A 12542-nucleotide genomic window follows, 5' to 3' on the forward strand; every position below is an offset into this window, starting at 1 on the left:
TGATGGCCCCCCTAGATGGTAGAGCAGGAGCCCCAGGCGGGGGCAGTAGGACTCCTGGTGTTGTTGAGGGCGATGCTTTGTACGATGCTTCGTACGCGTCGCAAGCTCAACACCACAGAACCGCGACGACAGCGCGCTGCACGCGCTGCGACGGCTCCCTACCATCGCCTCTGCACTTGGCCATCAAAAGAAACGATTTCCTGATGATGTTTCCACCCGCGGCGACGTGGACGCGTGCAGTAGGGCTTCGCGGGCTCTCTAAATAATTACCTTCTCCTTATAATTTGCGGCCATTTTATAGATAACTAGGAAAAGCTTATAAACGCTCTTCTTAACCTTTATACGGTAGCCTTTTATAGCGGGGATAAGTAATAGAATATTCTTCTTCTAGTGCTTAAGGACTATAGGATTACGCGAAAGCTAGGTGCCGTTATATCTAATAACTATACTATAAATAATAAGCTCTGTTATATAATAAGCAACTAGCTTTTTTAAGAAAAAGGAATTAAATAGAATCCCGTCCACTAACAGATCCGCTGTTAGGGTTATATTCTTAACCTTACCATATAGGCTTTCCTCTTTAAAAACTTAATTAGTTTTAATAATATTAAGTTATATAAAGAAGATAAGGTAAAAGGAAAAGAGTTAGATCTAAAAGAGAAGAAAAAGAAAAGTAATACGTTTTAGAAACTTGGTGTACTTAGAAAGCTTTATAATATTATTATATATACCTATAGCTTAGCTAGTTATAATAATAATAATAATTCATTGCTTAACGTCCGATTTAGATCCCTATTGGGCCCACGCGGACTACTCCTTATTTACATATAGGGAGAAAACTCTATTTAAGAAAAATAAGAAAACCCCATAATCCATCTCCCCGCCTTTTAGGACTTGCCTACTTAACGCCTATAAGTCGCCTATAGTGCTCTACTACCTTACTATTTAACCTCCTTGGGAACCACTGCTGCCGTAACAAGCCTACAGACGCGCTAGTATTATAAACTTTTACTCTACTACTGTAGAGTTACTAGGGGGCACCTACTACTTGCCCCCTTGCCTTCTATTACTATTTCCCTTATAACCCGGAACTAATTTAGCACATTTTAACTAATAAGCCACTAGGTAACCGCCTTAAGGCCTTTTTATATTAAGAGTAGTGTATTATAGTTCTCTATACTAGCTACTAAGAGCATTATTTCTTAATTGGTACGTAGGGGGCATAGCAGTATTACGTGTTTTAGTGTCTATCTTAGCTAGCTACATTTATATCTTAGGCTACCTACTAGGACACCCACCTAGTAAAGCCAATCTTTTAGTCCTATTATTCCTGTTCTTAAGAGTATTGCTATTATATTTTCTGCCTTTATTAGGCCTTTTCGGAGCCCTTAGATATTTACCCCCTATAGCGTTAACTATGCTATAGCTTAGGTTTGTCTTACCTAAGTTAGCCTCTATACCTTTAACTCCTATTTACCTCTCTAGCGTTAGTCTAACCAGTATTGCATTGCGGTAGATAGTTTCCCGGCGTTCTTACGTGTTCTACTTTAGCTTCTTTCTCTATCTTACTGTTATCTTTGCTAACCTCTTACGCGTTTCCCTTCTTCCTCTATATGGGCCTAGTGTAAGAGTATATATATTAGGTCCCGCCGCGCTTGCGACAAGTTCGCAAGCACTCTCAGTCTTTTTAGCCGTATGGCGACGTAGAGGCGGGCCACGTTACACCTAGGCCCTAAAGCAACACCATTTTTCTTCTACTTTCTTTACCTGTTTCTCTAATATCTCTTCCCTACTTTAGGGTTGTTAGTTTGTTCTCCTATAGGGCACCCTAAGGTCCCTCTATAGTTTACTTAGGCGTGTCTTAATATACTTTATAACATTAGAGTTACGTTTATTTTGCGTTCTTTATATTACAGCGGCTTTAATATATAACTATAGGGGGGGAATATTAGATTCCTTTTTAAGCAGTACTGTGGCCGTTCGCTTATACCCGCCTGTAATACTCCAAAGGTAGGCTGTTTAGACCTTTTAAAGTGGTTTAAGAAGTAATTTTAGGGGGCCCTTTTTAGTTTCTTCAATGGCCCAAATACTAGATCTATATATTATAGTTAGCCGGATAACTGCTATATATAGTAGGCGTGACCTCTAGAAGTATAGACCCTATATAGAATTAACAATTCTGGATAAAGCGATGAACTATGCTTAGCCTTTATAGGCCGCTTACGCCGTATATGCGCTCTACCAAAGCTTGCTATTTACCTATACTCCTAGTACCCTTAGGCCCTAAACTGGTTAACCCCTAAAGCCTTAAATGCGAATTATATGCTAGAGATCTATAGATTGGTTGCGTTTTCTTATAAAATAGATTAGCTGGTATTTCTCTGGTGAGAATTAAACTCTATAACGTCTTGCCTATTCTATATAAGTGTTATAGGCTTTCTTTAGTGTTCTACAATTCTTTGCGGCTATTAGCCCGTATATAATTAGGTTTGTATTATTAATAAAGCCTATCCCCTAGGTTGCCCCTTCCTTAAAGGAGTTAAGCAGGTTGCTTATAAAGAAAAGGAAGAGTATAAGCGAAAGGGGTAATTCTTATAGTATTCCTATTATAACTGCAATAGGGGGGCTCTGGTATCCGCTAAAGACTAATAATATTTCTTTCTGGCCTATAAACCCTTAGACAAATTATATAATCTATTCTAGAAAGCCCTTTGCCCTAAGGATATGCAGGAGATACTTATAGGGTATATTGTCGTAGGCTGTCACGGAGTGAGTATAAGCGACGATAATATATAGCAAGGTAGATATTATTAAGCTATGTATATAAACTGTATAAGGAGGTTAAGACGTTGCGTAAGAAAAGAAGGTAGGAAAACGGGAAGAAAGGATATATATTGTTAACTTAGTTGCTTAGTTAACACATATATGGGCAGAATAGGGTTTAGGTCGTGGTCCTGGCAGAACTTAGCAGAATTTAGTAGAACTTGGCAGAATATGGTAGAATGCCGTAGATTACCGTTAGATTGCCATTAAATTGCCATTAGATTGCCATTTCGCGATTAGTCTCTAATTACTAAGTCGGTAGAAACAGGTAGACGTGTGCAAGGTGTTATAGGGGTATCCCGTAACAGTACCCCCCCTTTAAACTCGAGCTTCTGCAAAATGGGGCTATAGTAGTTCTAGGTAGAGTTTATAAAAGTCTTCTGCGGCTTATATAAGTCCTATAGAGTTAATAGGTTCCTATAAGGACTTAGTAAAGCCTTTCCATTTTATAAGATATATATATTAGCGTTTCCGTTTATCGTACTTAATATTATTAATTCTTTTAATAAAGTACTTATTCTTACTATCCACTTTAACTAGTAGGGGAGGGTCTTATATTTATTTAGGCAGGGCGTCTAATACGGGGGCAGTAGGGCGAAGGACTAACATATAAAATACGGGGTAGATTTTAACCGTATTAGGGAGCTTTAGTTAGTAGGCATAAGGAGAGATAACCTTTTCAACCTTATAAGGGCCAGCGTTCTTCTAATTAAGTTTCTTAGTAGGTTGTTTCATGTTTAGATTTCTTATATCTAGCCAGACGAAATTACCAATTTAGTAGGCCGGTGCTAGGGTTTATTTCTTATTCGCTGCGGCTTTATAGATAGATTAAGCCCATATTATCTTATTAGTAAGGAACTATTATAGTTCCTCTATCTTCTTTACAAATTTATTTACTTTTACGACTTATAAGGCGTAATAAGTAGGGTAAGGAACATTACTAAAAGGTTTAAAACCCATTTGTGGGTGCTAGCCGTAATTGGCTAGGAATGGGGAAACTTTTATAGTTTCCGAGACGGAATTATTTACAGTAAACTCGGCGAATACGAGCTAGTTAATCTAGTTATCTTGCAAATATAATATATATATCCGAATATACTATTCTATTATAGCATTTACACGTTCCGTTTGGCCATCCGTTTCTAGGTAATATATAGTAGATAATAGTGCTTTAATACGGAGTTAAGTAGTTAGTTCCTTCTAGAATACCAAGATAAACTAGCTGCCTCTATTAGAGATAATCATTTTAAGGAGTCTGTAGAGTTTCCATATATAATCTAAAAATAGTTAGGTAATGGCAGGCGTTAACATATTAGGGTAGGCGATTAAGTGTCTTATTTTAGATAGTTGGTCTATAACTACCATAATATTTATACAGCCTCTACTCTTAGAAAGGTCAACAATAAAGTTAATTAAGATATCCTTCTATCTTCGGTCTAAAACGGGCAGTGGCTTTAAAAGACCGTTATACGTCTCATGCGAGGCTTTAGCTTGTCGGTAGGTGTAGCAGCTAGAGATATACCTTCGTGTTATATTATATATATTCGGCCAATAATACTCCCGTTAGAGTAGTTCTAGGGTCTTTCCTTAGCCCAGGTGGCCGGCGATAGGTAGATTATATATATATTTAAGGAGTTTAAGTTTAAGCTTATTATAATTAGGGATAACTAGACAGTTTTAGTAATATAAGCAATTTCCACGGGCTTTGCATTTACTTAGAGAAATCTTTTTAGAGCGTCTAATGCCATCTTATATTAGCTTAAGCGTCTCTTAAATAAACTCGTTATTTGGGTATTTATTAACTATAATCTGTTTAATCGATTAATTAGTTATTTTAAGGACGTATACTGTAAGATCTTTAGTAGGAGGGTTAAATAGTTTAGGGTAAAGCAGGGTCTAATTTTAGTAAGAGCGCGCTTCTTTTAGGGCTGGCGCGTCTTATAAGCGTTGGGTTAGGGCATTAGGCTTCTAACCTTAAACGCCTAGGTGGTACGTAATTAAGAATCGGAAATAAGATAGATATTCTAACTAGCGGGCCTAATAATGACTTAGCTATTTTATGGTTATAAAGTACTGTAGGTTCTTATAGTCGCTAAGGACCTTAATTAGAAATCCAGCGCCTTCTAGTTCGGGTCGCTATTATTTAAAACACCTAATAATAGCTAACAATTCCTTATCGTAGATCTCGTAGTTATATTCGGCTAGGCTTAGTTGTTTTAAGAAGTATACTATAGGGTATAATACTCTATCCTCGTTATACTAAGACAGGATGCCTCCGGTAACGTAGTTAGATAAGTTAGCTTCTATAACACTTATTTAGTTTAGGTTAAAGTATTAGAGTATAGGCGCAGTAGTAAATATAACCTTTAGATAGGTAAAGGCCTTCTTACATTCCTTATCAAAGATAAAGACTTGATCCTTTTAGGTTAGAGCTATAAGGGGTAAAACTAGGGCGGAGAAGTTATTAATAAACTATTAGTAGAAATTAGTAAATCCTATAAAGGCTCTTACGTCCTTAACGTTCTTAGGTTCTTACCAGTTTATAATTACTTTAACTTTCTTTGGGTCCATTTATATACCGTTTATAAAAATAAGGAGTCTAAGGTATAGAACTTCCGTTTTATAGAACTCGCATTTATCTATATTTAATTATAGACTAGCTCCGTATAGGGCTTATAGAATAAGGTTAACGTATTTCCAATATTCGGTTAGGTTATTACTATATATTAGGATATTATCAATATAAGCAGTATAGAAGATATCTAGGTAGGGGCGTAGGGTATTGTTTATATAATATTAAAACGAGCTTGGGGCGTTTGTAAGGCCAAAGGGTATTACTAAGTACTTAAATAGTCTATATCGGGTACAAAATGCAGTAAGCTATTCGTCCCCTTTTATAATACGGAGACGGTTAAATATAGAGATGATATTAAGCTTCGTGTAGTAACAAGCCTTACTTAGTCAGTTTAGTATCTCCTATATTAACGGGATCGGATATTAGTTCTTAATAGTGACGGTATTAAGAGCTTAGTAGTCTATATAGAAGCGTAGACTGCCGCCAGGTTTCTTAACAAAGATTACTAATGCGGTTATAGGCGATAAGCTTACTCTAATAAATCCTTTACTTAGGTTCTCATCTAAATACTTTTATAGTACTTAGAGTTTATTTTAGAATATCCCGTATAAGGATCCAAATCTAGGCTGCTTTCCTTCTTTAAGTATAATCTTATAGTCGTATAATCGGTGTTCCGGTAGCTTATCGGCTTCCTTCTATAAGAATACCTCTAAGCGGTTATAATACTCTACTAGTACCTTCGTAGCAGGGTTAGTGTGCTTCTTTAGTGCTAAGGCCTTCTTAATATCAGCTATAGTAACAGCAAAGATTGTATATTTAGGTTTCTTAGCAAATTGCGCTAACGGAGTAGCTCCAATTATGCGGATATCTAGGGTACTAAGCTTATTCGGCTCGTCCATAGTTTCTTATTTAGATTTAGGTTTAGTATTAGGTACGGAGTTAGTATCAGATTTAGGTTCGGGTTCTTTAAGTATTCTTTTTATTATAGGATACTAGTCCTTCTAGTAGTTTTATGTACTAAGCTTAAGTTTCTATTTAGTTTAGGGCGGTATAGTGCTTAGTAATAACTTATGGAGCTTAGTAGAATTTTCAGATCCTTAGTAGGTGTCAGTGGAATTCTTATATCGGTAGAATTTGGTAGAAATCTTACGTTGGTAGAATCTAGTAGATTCTTCAGATTTCGGTTCTAGGTCTAAGCAGCAAGTTATAAAGCACTTCTACTTGCAACAGGAGGCAGTAAATAGAAGCTTAAGGTTGTCCTAATTAATAGTTACCTTATATAGCTTTATCCAGGGTTGTCTAAGGATTACTAAGTAACCTAGGGTGGTAACGAAAAGCTTAATCAGTTCTTCATGGTTTAGGTATTAAAGTCTTAGGGTTACTATATAGGTAATACGGCCTAAGACGGTGCGTTTACTATTAAATCCAAATACGTTAATATGCTGGTTAAGGGGGGTTAGGGTAAAACTATTATCTTATATAAAGATCTTATTAATAAATCCTATGCCGCTAGCTCCTATATTAATTAGGATTTAAGCGTTAGCCTATTAACCATTCTACCAAAGATGGCAGTTAATGGTTATGCTATAGTCCTAAGAGTTGGAGTTTGTGACGTTAAATGCGTTTAATGAGATCCTGTGGCAAAGCCGTCCCGGAGAGCGACTTAGCTCTAGGACCTTCCTTTTAGAGGCGATCGGGGTAGGGTTTTTATAGGACGTTGGTTAAAGCTTCGTCCTTATAAATAGTGCTTACTAATTATTAAGCTAGAGCTAGATAAAGATCGGGGACGGTAGCTAGAGGATTGGGGCAGTAGGCTACTAGCGTTGGCTATTTATAGGTCTTTTCAAAAAGGGGCGGAGCAATAGTTAAAGAGGTGGGAGTTACTTCCACATTTAAAGCAGAGGCCTAGCTTAATGCGTCGTTCTTGTTTGGAGGACCCTAGTAGGGCATATCCTAGGGTCCTAGTGTCAATATCCATGGCGTCGGGGTGCTTAAGCTGAGATGGCTTGGTGGACGTTCGTGGGGTTGCCGTATTATATCGGGGGGTGGGCTTCGGTATTAGGCGTAGTATATCATTATACCGTTTATTAATGACGTTTACGTAGGCATTAAGGGCTCCCGGTAGGTCTACGCTTATTAGGGAGGTTTTTAGTTTGGGGCTTAGGGATTTAATAAGGCTGTTAATCAGTGCGGAGTTGTTTCATCCTATTTCCTTTACATAACGGTTAAATTCGGAGAAGTATACTAGGAAACTTTTCGTTCCTTAAGTTATGTGGTTTATCTTTCTTTAAGCAATAGTTTAGCGGTTTAGGTCACTATATATAGCTTTAAGAAGTATAACTAGGCTTTGCACTAAGTTTGGCTAAAGAGGTTTAATAAAGTCGGCTGTATCTCCTCCTAGTTAACTTAGGGCGTAATAGAGTTAGTTAGCTTTAGTTAGGTAACGGTCAGCGTTACCGGTTAGCTTATTTTTAAGCTAGCTTAGGAATAATTAGAGCTCTTATTATTTACTAGTAAATACCAGGGGATCTAATAGTCGTTTAGATCGTTTCAGTATAGTAGTTAGCTTAGGGTAAGTGGCTACTGCGGGTTCGGGGCTCGCGTTTCGCGTGTTTATCTTTAGAGATAGCGTTTAGTCTTAAGGTCCTAGCGTGGGCATCTTAAGGGCACGGACTTCTTCTTAAAGGTCCTTAATTAATTGCTAGTATCGTGCTTCTTATTCGGCTTGTTATTAATTTAAAGTAGCTTAGTTCTATTTAAGGGCGTCTATAAAAGACTTCTATATCCCTACCAATTATTCTTAGAGTGCGGTTATAATACCGGCGGCTATTATAGGGGCTTCGGGTTTGTTCTGCATGTTAATAGTAGTATAGGTAGTTAACGCAACATAGTGTCACAGAGTAAGTATAAGCGACGATAATATATAGCAAGGTAGATATTATTAAGCTATATATATAAACTGTGTAAGGAAGTCAAGACATTATATAAGGAAAGAAGGTAGAAAAACGGGAAGAAAGGACATATATCGTTAACTTGGTTGCTTGGTTAACACGTACATAGGTAGAATAGGGTTTAGGTCATAGTCCTAGCAGAACTTGGTAGAATTTAGTGGAACTTGGCAGAATATAGCAGAATGCCATAGATTGCCGTTAGATTGCCATTAGATTGCCGTCAGATTGCTATTTCGCGGTTAGTCTCTAATTGCTAAGTCGGTAGAAACAGGTGGACGTGTGCAAGGTGTTATGGGGGTGTCCCGTGACATAGGCACTACTAATATCTAGGCTAAGCATTAATACTATAAAGTCCTTTCATATCGCCCATGCAGATTTAATAGTGGCAGCGAGTAATATAAGTGCTAATAGTGTTAAGCGGTTCTTTCTTGCCCCTATTTAGTTTTATGGTAGTAGGGCGTGTTCCTCTACCATATCTACCATGCGTTCCGCTATTACCCTTTCTAAAATCTTGCTAAGGGTGTTTTTTAAGGCAATAGGGCAGTAGCTTTCTAGGATTAAGTAATCTACTTTACCTTCTTTTTGTAGGACAACCGTCGTTATAGATCTTCTAAGTTGTAGGTAGTAGCCTATAGTAAAGCATGCTCTAGCTATATCTGCAAGCCAAGGTGCTATAAGTGGCCTATAGGTTTTTAGGGCCTTATTTAGAATCCCATCTAGTCCTAATACTATATTATTTAAAAGGCGGCTAATAGTTCTAGCCATTTCCTTTATTATTATGTCGCTGTTAACCCGCAGGCAAGTCACCGGTGTTTCGCCTATAATATTACTAAGGTCTACTAGAGCTAGTTAGGGGAAGAACCTTTCTATAAGGATCTTTGCCTTCTTATCATTATCGTTTATAGCCTGTGATTCTCCTACTCTTTATAGGGGTGGTAAGTGTAGGTCTTCTACTAGGCGCCCTACCTTTTTCTTTACCTATTTCACTATAGCCTAAAGGCCCTTGTTATAGGGGAGGCTCGGGTTAAAAGTATACTCGTTTATAAACCGTCTCCAGTTATTCCTTACTTCTTTTTTTAGGGTATTCTTTAGCTAGTTTCTTATGTCTTTATATTATCTCTTATCTTTAGGGTCGTAGCTACTTATATATTTCCTTCTTACTCGTCATTAGCTAGTAACCAAAACTGCGCATTATATGGACCATGCGTATTGCGTATAGGGGCCCAGTTTTAAGATCGGGCAGTGCTCTTCCAGCCTATTTTTAATCGCTGCCTAGATCCTTTCTAGTCTTCGGTCGATTTCCTCGGGGGTGGCCAATAAGCCTCGCTTGTTTGGTATTGGGTGGATTTCTTCTAGGTCTTAGAGTTATTATTTAACTGCATTAAAAAAACTGTCTATCTTAAGCTTCCTTATTGCGTATCTTTTTCTATTTAGTTACGCTTTAGTATCTAGGTCTAGCTGTATCTAGATAGGGATATGGTCTAGGGTAAGTGCCCATTCTTCTTCGGGGTTGCACCTTTCGAGTCTCTAATATAGGCCTTTGTCCGCTTAGCTAGTTATATAAGGGAGTTTAAAGGTCTTATAGGGAGAAGAATTCCGCTTAATAATTGTATAAGATAGAATAGCTAGTATTTTATGCTTAGCGTAGTAATTTAGAAAGAGTCTGCCCTTAATACGTATACTAAGCATAACCTTAATACGCTTAAAAAGGACTATTTTAGTCTAAAGGACTAGGAGGCGCTTTGTATAATAAAAAGTTTTCTTTAGATATTCTACTAGGTAACCCTAAAATACTAAGGATATAAAGCAACGCTTAAGAATGTACTCTTTATAATAAATGTTATAATTAAGCACCTTAATAAATCCTAGGTTAGTTTATCTCCCTTTTTATTTCTTAATTTAGCTAATATTATATAATAGAAGGAGTATATATCTAATAAGGAGTTCTCTAAACGTATTAAAAATGCTTAGAATACCTTTAATAGATATTACTATAAAATAGATAACTTGCCCCTTTACGCTGCTATACTTATTCTTTATCTAGCCCGTTATATAAGATATATTAAGTAGGTTTAGAAGAAGGAATGGCATAAGCCTGCACTTAATAGCGTTAAAGAGCTTTAGGAAAGATATTGGAATAGAAGTTTTACGCCTAGAAGTATATCGTTATATAAAAGGCTAGCTCTAGCTTAAAACCTTAACGAGTTTAATAAGATTGCTGAGGATCTTAATAGTATAATGTTTCGACTAAAAAGTTAAAATGAGTATAAGGACTTTATCTCTAAGACGCTATATAAGATTTTAATAACTGTACTTTAGTGGTGGTCTTAGGAACAGCAGCGAAAGCGCTAGCCACGGCTCTCGCTTATAGCAATTAAAATTCTCTTAATTCCAGTAATAAGTAATAAGCTAGAAAGAGTCTTTTTAGAAGGACGTTGTATAGTATTATGGGAGAGAATATAGATAGATCCTGAAACCCTTAAGAAAATAAAGTATTTAAAGAATTGGCATTAGAGAAGAACTATAAGAGAAATAGGTAATTTTTCTCTAAGTATTTAGCTATATAGTTGGGGGGGAAAGGTACTATAATATCTGCAATATCCGTAATATCTGTAATATTTACAATATCTGTTAAATTCTGCTAAGTCTACTAAATTCTGCCGAATTCTGCCAGGAGTCCTACCAGTTGGGGTAGAAAAGCTCCGCATGGGCACTTTTATCCTTATCGATTGCGATATTTTATGCATTTTCTATTGGATAAAGGATATTTTATGCTCGCTTATTCGCATTATCCAAAACCACCCTGCTCCTCGAGCTGTTCGGACGTAGTCAGCTTGAAGCCGTCGAAGCTCGCATCCCCTTCAGCCAAGATTTGTTGGGTGTCCGCGATGCCGTTTCCGATGGCACCGTCAAGGCTAATGAGTGGGATGTTTCCGGACAAGTCAGCGGCCTCTTTCGAGATGGATGCTAATAGCCGATCCGTGATGATCAACTTCGTCTTGGATTGCTGAAGGCGTGGAGCGATCGCTCGCGCATCAAGACCTTGTTGAACCGGGATTGGAGAAATTGTGGCACCGGCTGCGATGACACCAAAAAATGCAATCGGATATTCAATCTGACATTTTTATTACTCAAGCTTGGTCGTACACGGCCATTCTTCGAGGGATCTCACTTTGTTGTTCGCCAGGAACGCAACAACATCGTTGGGTTTGATGGCATATCGCTTTATTAGCACGCTCGCGAACTTCCTGCTTTTTCCTTCAAGTTCTTCCAAAGTCAAAGTTTCGTCGGTCCCATCTACCCTGTATAAAATGCGGTTCCGTGGGTAATTCTCGCGGCCTTCGTGGAAGATAAAGTTGAAGACATCAGAGGAAGGAGGAGCGGGCTTGGGGAGCTTGGAATAGAATACCATAGCGGGGATAGAGATCGGGGAAGAAGGCTTTCAACTTTTGAATTTTATGACAGGCAATTGCTCTTCAGCCGTTTGGGGACATCCTCATATAAGTAAGGCTCGAGTAGTCTCCCATTGACCTAGTTCCTCTTCAAGCACCACCCACTCGCCCTCCGGCCTCTCACTCGTGTACATCTTGTTTCGCAATTTGCGTTATTCTCCATTCGCCAAATTCCTTCGTTACGAGCTATCTGACTTGAGGAGTTCCGCTTGTTAGCTGCAGATGACGAGTTTCCATCAACCTCCGACGGCCTGGCCCTCATCACGAGCTCAACGCGTAAATAGTCTGATCTACAATGCTAGACAGTCAACATGCATATGCGGACTCGGAGCGTCTGCTCGCAGAGGGACGTTGATATCGTTGGCATCGCGTCAATCCACTTAAGATGGCGTCAGCCCACCCATGCCAAAATCAATGCATTATTCCGCTTCTTAGCCTCATGTTCTACAAATCGTCTCAGATTTTGTCAAAAATGCTCTACGTTGGTTAACGGACTACTACATGGATGTTTAGCCTATTCTGAAAGACCTCTTCGGAAAGCCATTGGCCAGGTACATTTCGTGATGACCAATCAGATTACATTTTACTACGTCACTATGTAGTTATCCTAACAAGAGCATTAATAGTCCAGTGCTTTGATGATGGTCGACCTTATGGCTGTGTAGAATTGTTCGCTACATCGAAACTAAGGCGACAATTGGACATTCCAGTTATCGAGCGAATTACTTATCGAAGACAAGA

Source organism: Cenococcum geophilum (assembly GCF_001692895.1).
Source record: "Cenococcum geophilum 1.58 unplaced genomic scaffold K441scaffold_10, whole genome shotgun sequence".
NCBI lineage: Eukaryota > Fungi > Ascomycota > Dothideomycetes > Gloniales > Gloniaceae > Cenococcum > Cenococcum geophilum.